This window comes from Mustela lutreola, chromosome 12 (assembly GCF_030435805.1).
Source record: "Mustela lutreola isolate mMusLut2 chromosome 12, mMusLut2.pri, whole genome shotgun sequence".
Taxonomy (NCBI): Eukaryota; Metazoa; Chordata; class Mammalia; order Carnivora; family Mustelidae; genus Mustela; species Mustela lutreola.
This window is the reverse complement of record NC_081301.1, coordinates 21,524,403-21,531,130: the sequence shown is the minus strand read 5'-3', so window position 1 is coordinate 21,531,130 and position 6,728 is coordinate 21,524,403.

Genomic DNA, 6,728 nt, shown 5'->3' with positions numbered 1-6,728 from the left:
TATGTGGCTGCCATAATGGACAATACAGGGTCGGAGTAAGCAGTGCTAGCCAGGGAGCCAAGAGATCCAAGTGGTTTAACTGAATAACAGTTCATTTCCCAGGAAGGCTTCCTGCATTTTGTTGCCTTCCAACATTTTGTAGCTATGCCATTGGGAGGCCCCAGAGGCAAAGAAATCAAGAACGGGAGCATTATACATTTATACATACATATTTAAACACTAACCTGGAAGCAGCTTAGAACCATGGGTTCTGGGGCTCCTGTGGTTGGTTAGGCATCTGCCTTTACCTCAGGTAATGATCTCAGGGTCCTGGGATGAGCCCCATATCAGACTCCCTACTCAGTGGGAAGTCTGCTTCTCCCTCTCCCCCGGCTGCTTTCTTGCTTGCATGCTGTCCCTCAAATGAATAACATTTTTAAAGAAATCAATCGAAAGGAACCATGGGTCTCCACTGGGTGCCAAGATGTCCCAGGTCACTGTAGAGAACTCATAGGGATTTCCCAGGATATTTTACATTTTAGGGAAACACAGCTATCGCTATTGGGCATAGCACCAACTACTATTGTCTGGACCTTTTTAGCAAATGGGGCAGTTAGGTATTTCTTACCTAATTGTGCCTAAGGGCACTGTGAAATGCTGACTGTGGTGCTAAGAATGCTCTAACCCGGAAACTGGGAACAAGTGGCTTAGAAATCTCTTCTGTTCTTTTGCATTGGCCAGAAATCAGTCACATGACACCTCACCGCAGAGGAAGCTGGGAAATTGTCTCCCCCTCATTGTGAGCACATGGACTGCTCCAGCTACAACCTGTCCTGATCACTATGTCCTTTCGTTAACCCCCCACACAGTACCTACCTTCTTTTCCTAAGGGAGGCAATCCAAAGTCTGTTGATGAATGTTTCCACCTGCAAGTCCAGGGTCTCTGGGTTAGAAGCTTGAGTACATGGGAGCGGCAGGTCAATTTGTGGGCTTCACAGAAGGATGATTGGGTGTTCACTTAGTTTTTGCCTTGGGGACTCCCACATGTCAGTGTCTGTCAGTCATCCTTGAAGCAGTGTAATTTCTCAGGAAGGATCTATTGGTTTCTAGAGAGGGAGCTAATCTTCCAGGGTTTATACACCTGGCTATTGCAGGCTAGGTGGAAGAAAGCAGCCTTGTGGGATGGGAGTTGAAGTCCACTCACACTCCCACCTTAGACTTCCACTTAATCTGTTTTTAGCCTGACATCTCATTTCCACCTTCTTCCAGGGCCAAGGGACCCTAGTTAAAAGCCTTTCAGATTCCACTTGGTAACAGTTCATACTTCAGTTTTCTCTGGGGGGTTATGGATAGATAAACGCCAGGCAAGCTAGGAGTCGTACTGTGGGCTTGAACTACTCCTCTTCCCTTCTCTTCTCTCTTTCTCCCTCCCTCCTTTCCTTCCTTCCTAAGATTTTATTTATTTGAGAGAGAGAGAGAGAGAACACAAGCAGGGGGAGGGAAAGGGGCAGAGGGAAAAGCAGGCTCCGCACTGAGCAGGAAGCTGGATGTGGGGCATGATCCCAGGACCCTGAGATCACGACCTGAGCTGAAGGCAGGTGCTTAACCAACTGAGCCACCCAGGTGCCCCTTGAACGGCTCTTTTTGTACACTTTCAAGTACTATCTTTGTAGCCCCCTTGGTTGCCTCCTCACTTCCAGAGTACCTGACATCTACACTTCCCAAATCTTTATAGGTTTTATCAGACCCTTTGGAAGAAGGCAGTTGTGTTTGTTTGTTTGTTTGTTTTGCCTGTCCTGTCAATGCAAGTTCCTAAACAGTATGTATCTTCATACAATATTGCTTGGGGTTTCATGTGTTTCTTAATTTTTTAAGCATACAGAGTGATGATTTGGTATATATATTGTGAAATGATCCCCCTCTCCAGTTCAGTTAATTCATACATCCATCACTTTACATATTTACCTTTTTTGAGGGGAACATTTTAAATTCTACTCCTAGGGGCGCCTGGTTGGCTCAGTGGGTTAAGCCGCTGCCTTTGGCTCAGGTCATGATCTCAGGGTCCTGGGATCGAGTCCCACATCTGGCTCTCTGCTCGGCAGGGAGCCTGCTTCCCTCTCTCTCTCTCTCTGCCTGCCTCTCTATCTACTTGTGATTTCTCTCTGTCAAATAAATAAATAAAATCTTTAAAAAAATAAAATAAATTCTACTCCTAGCAAATTTCAATTATAAAATACAGTGTTATCAACTCCTCTCATCATGTTACACACTGGGTCCTTAGGACTTAATCATTTGTACTGAATTTGTACCCCTTTACCAACCTCTTCCTATTTCTCACCACCCCCAAACCCTGGCAACTACTTTTCTACTGTTCCCATGAGTTCGACTTTTTCCTTTCTTTTTTAGATTTCACATATAAGTGATGCCACATAGTATTTGTCTTTTCCTGGCTTGTTTCACTAAGCATAATGCCCTGTTTCATCCATGTTGCAAAGGGCAATTTCCTTTTCTAAGGCTGAAGGATATTTGTGTGTGTGTGTTTTCTTTATCCATTCATCTCTTAATGGACACTACATTGTTTTCATTCCTTGGCTATCGTGAATAATACTGCAAAAATTCATTTCTTTGAAGTGTACAATTTAGTGGTTTTAGTATTGTCACAAAGATGTGCAACTATTACCACTATAGGGATGCCTGTGTGGCTCAGTCAATTAATTGTTAGCCTTTGGCTCAGGTCATGATCCCAGGATCCTGGGATCAAGCCCCATATGGGGCTCCCTGCGCAGCTGGGAGCCTGCTTCTCTCTCTCCCTCAGCCCCTTCCTCTGCTCATGCTTGCTATCTCAAATAAATAAAATCCTTTTTTTAAAAAAAAAAAAAGAAAAAAAACTATCACCACTATATAATTCAAGAATATTTTATCTTGGGGTGGCTCAGTGGGTTAAGCCTCTGCCTTCGGCTCAGGTCATGATCCCAGGGTCCTGGGATCAAGCCCCACATCAGGCTCTCTGCTCGGTGGGGAGCCTGCTTCCTCCTCTCTTTCTGCCTGCCTCTCTGCCTACTTGTGATTTCTCTCTGTGTCAAATAAATAAATAAATAAAATCTTAAAAAAAATTTTTTATCTCTCCCCAAATCAATTCCATACCTATTAGCCATCACTTCCTACTTGCCCCTTACCAATCTGTACAACCACTAATCTACTTTGTCTCTAAATTTGCCTGTTTTTTCTGGACATTCCATATAAATAGAATCATACAGGGGCACCTGGGTGGCTCAGTAGTTATGTGTCTGTCTTGGGCTCAGGTCATGATCTGGGAGTCACTGGGATGGAGTCCTGTAGCAGGCTCCTTGCTCAGCAGGAAGTCTGCTTCTCCCTCTCCCTTTCTCTCTCGTTCACTCTCTCTCCCAAATAAGTAAATAAAATCTTTTTAAAATAAATCATACAATGAATGGCTTTTTGTGTCTGTTTTCTTTCAGTTAGCCTGATGTTTCCAAAAATCTATTTATGTTGTAGCGTGTATCAGTACTTCATTCCTTTTTATGGCTGAATAGTATTTCATTGTATGGATATACCACATTACAGTCATTCATCATTTGATGGACATTGGGTTGTTTCTTCTTTGGGCTATTATGAATAATGCTGCTATGAACATTTGGGTATAAGTTTTTGTGTGGACATATGATTTCAATTCTTTGGTGTATACCAGTGAGTGAAACTGTGAGTGTGGTGTACACGGCAACTCTGCTTACCATTTTGAAGAATTCCTGAACTGTTTCCCAAAGGGGTCCCACCACTTTACATCCCCCTCAGCAATGTGTGAGTAATTAGCAAAATCGATTTTTCACTTCTTTGCCATCACTTGTTATTGCCTGTCTTTCTTATAACAACGGGTTACAAAAATCCTACCGGTTCCTCTTAATTTTTCTTAAATGGAGTTTGTTTTTCTGTTTCTTATGCCCTAGGTTGTTTTGGATGATTTTCCAGACAAGAAGGCAGATTTCTTACTCCCTTAAAATTAGAAGCTCTGTAGATCTTGTAAAACTTTTTCAATTGGGCTAATAATACTCTGTCAGTGTTGATGTCCTGCCTGGTTTTTTATCTGGAAATTCTTTATCCTTCATCTGTAGGCTGTTGACTATCACTTTACTATGAAATTGCACTGAAAAAATTATATTCTTGGAACATACACAAGTTCACAGAATGTAAACTCCAAATACTTGAATTGTGGGCTATTGCATGCTGGCAAAAATCACAATGAGTTGTATCATATCAAATCCAATTAGCCACTTGGCAGTAGTCGTGGATTATGCTGTTAAGCATCAGGCTAAAACTCTATGGCAAGTATTTTAAATGAATTAATCTTCTGAAACTAATGATATGCATAATTAACTGAATTTAAGTAAAATAAAGCTTAAAAAATGAGTTATTCTGAAATATTGTATTTTTTTTTAAAGATTTTATTTATTTATTTGACAGAGAGAAATCACAAGTAGATGGAGAGGCAGGCAGAGAGAGAGAGGGAAGCAGGCTCCCCGCTGAGCAGAGAGCCTGATGCCGGACTCAATCTCAGGACCTCGAGATCATGACCTGAGCCGAAGGCAGCGGCTTAACCCACTGAGCCACCTAGGCGCCCCTCTGAAATATTGTATTAAAAAGGGAATTCTTTTAATACTTTATTACAAAAATGCATAATTGTGCATAGATTGATAAATGTATTTTAAAACTTTTCCCAAACTGTAGCAATAACTTAAAAATGCAATGGAAAAAAATCCTATTCACATTAGTAGCAAAACAATGAAACACACATCTTTGTGTTTTGAGTGGGTGAGTCTAGATATGGAACCAAGTACCTACAAATAGAAAACATAGTAAAAGATATATTTCAAGTCAATGAAGGAAAGATGGATTCCATAAATGATGTAGGAAAAACTGCCTCATAACTTGGAAAATATTAAGACAGATACCTATCTTACTGTTGGGACCAAGATAAATTCCAGAGGAGATATAGATGGAAGTGGAGGAAACAGGAAGCCCGTGTTCCTCCTGTCTCCTCTGAAGCTGAAAATATTAATGCCTGCTTGGGAGGCTTTCCCAAAAAGTACATACTGTGTGGTTGTGGATCTCACAGACTTCGGCCTTACCTTGGCTGATTATTGTCTGTCTCTCTCCCTCTGAGTAAGTCAGGAGTCTGTGGTAGTTTGGTAGCTGGAAAGCTCCTGTCTTGTGGCCTATGTTTTTTGTACTGGTCATATTTTCTCTTCTTTTTAAAAATTGTGTTCAGGTATAATTTACATATAATAAGATGCACATTTAAACATACCACTTTATGAGTTCTGACAAATACCTCCTCTTATGTCATCCCCACTCCAACACTGAAATGACCCCAGAAAATTCTCTCTTGCTCCTTTGCTTTCAATCTCAATCCCCTATTCTATGCTCTGTCACGGATCTAACATAACATCTAAAACTGAATGAAATATGGGAGAAAGATTTCACGACCTTGAGCTAGGCAAAGGTTTCTTAGGTGAGACACGAAAATCAGTAACTGTAAAGGAAAAAAAGATAAGTGTTATCAAAATTAAAAATAAATGCTGTTGGGGCACCTGGGGGGCTCACTCAGTTAAGCATCTGACTCTTGATTTTGGCTCAGGTCATAATCTCAGGGTTGTGGGATTGAACCCCAAGTCAGCCTCCACGCTCAGAGGGAAGTCTACTTGAAGATTGTCTCCTTCTGCCCACCCCCCACTCATGCTCAAATAAATAACTAAATCTTAGAACAAAAATAAATGCTCTGGATTGTGTTTCTGGGTCAGCATGTGTTGCCTTTGGAAGTCCTCACTCTGTCCAGACAAAAAGTAAGTTGAGGAAACGGAAGGCTCAAGTCTTTTGAGAGACAGCAGAGAACTGAGGTCACAAATGGCTGCCCCCAGAGTTGGAGAGTCAGGAAGATACAGAGACTTATGCTATTGGAATTGAAGCCCAAGAACAGAAATCTCCATGGGCACCAGTAGCACCACGGTGGGAAAACTTGCACTATAATTGCTGGAGGTTCAATATGGATATCTTTGAGTTAAAGACACCAGAGGTGCCCATCTTGGGTGAGTGTACCCCCACACTTTCCTGAGTTTTCACTCATACATATGTTTTAATTTCCCCATATGGAATGGGGAGGGCAAGGACTTTTGTTTCTTTAATTGTATTCTTAATAGTAAGTAAATAAGTAAATAATTTGTAAGATTCAGAATTTTAAAAGCACAAAAGGTTATACAGTGTGAAGTTTCTTTCTTATCCCTACCCTTCAGGCATTCCTCAGTTCTCTTCCCTGGAGACAACTTGTATCGATACTTATTGATACATACCTATGGAACAATAAATCCCTTCCTTGGTGTGATGTTATTAGACTCAGCTGCCTTGAGACCACCATACATTAGCAATGATTATTTCTTCTCATGTAATAAGCAATGAGGGCGGTAACTTTATGACTTCACTAATTTCTACAGGAAGGTAGCTAACATTTACTGTGGCCCTAATACAGGCTACGCATTATGCAAGTGTTTGTGTTTTGTTTTGAAGATTTTTTTATTTTTTATTTTAGAGAGACCGTGTGTATGCAGTGAGGGGAAAGGGATCATGGGAGAGGGAGAGAATCCGAAGCAGACTTCCCACTGACCTTGGAGCCTGACGCAGAACTCAGTCCTCCAACCCTGAGATCATGACCTGAGCTGAAATTAAGAGTCAGATGTTTAATG